Raw genomic sequence first — 1,058 nt, forward strand, 5'->3', positions numbered from 1 at the left:
GGGGGGAAATAAAGTAGGGAAGATTGAGTAGACATTGGCATGGCAACACCAATGGCTGGCTCTGAGTGTGCCTGTGAGAGAAGCCCCGAGGGCATCAGAAAGAGTGGAGAATAAAAACTGCTAAGAGAGAAAAGACGAATGGGAAATACAATGTACAGGTTTATAGTGAGGTGGTAAGGAGTTTTGCCAAGTCTGACCCTAATGACTAGGATACACCATCCATTAGTATATTGACTCAACAAAAACATTAAGTCTTCCATGTGCTACACACAGTGCTAAAAACTGAGAATACAAATTGATTTTAAAGTAATTTTTTCTTTCAAAGTACGAATAACTTTGCCAAGAAATATAATATTCATAACTAATGTCAAATTATGATTTGCTATCACTACTTTTGTCTTAGAAGCATCTTTCTCTTAAGTTGCTTATTGTGTATTTTCCACTAATTGTTCCCTTATTGGTATTAGTTTACCCAACCTGCTTTATTAGCACATCCATTCATTTATTCATAAATTTAATTTCTATTCCTTTATTTATTGATGTCATCTATGTACCAGCTAGTGAAGATTCAACAGTGAACAAAACATAGTCTCTACATTATTTTTCGTAGTCGCTACATAGTTGCATCATTAGTTTACAATAAGCTAGAAAAGACAGACACTTAAAAAAATGGTCAAACAAATAAGTAGAATAAACACCACCTAGTGATCAAGTCTACTGTAAGTCCCTCCTTTCTGTTCTTTTTGTGACTATCACTCTTTACCCCTGAGATGGTGGTGCTGGCAGGGATGAGTGTGTTGGGGGTGTGGGTACTTTGTGTGTGTGATAGATGGGACTTGGAGATTCAAGGTCTTTAAGCTTGAGGACTATAGCATCTACGAGACAGACAGACAGAGAGAGAGAGAGAGAGAGAGAGACATCCCTCTCAAGAACCCTTAGTGGAGGGGCTTCCCTGGTGGCGCAGTGGTTGAGAGTCCGCCTGCCGATGCAGGGGACACGGGTTCGTGCCCCGCTCCGGGAAGATCCCACATGCCGCGGAGCGGCTGGGCCCGTGAGCC

This window comes from Phocoena sinus, chromosome 9 (genome assembly GCF_008692025.1).
Source record: "Phocoena sinus isolate mPhoSin1 chromosome 9, mPhoSin1.pri, whole genome shotgun sequence".
Lineage (NCBI taxonomy): Eukaryota > Metazoa > Chordata > Mammalia > Artiodactyla > Phocoenidae > Phocoena > Phocoena sinus.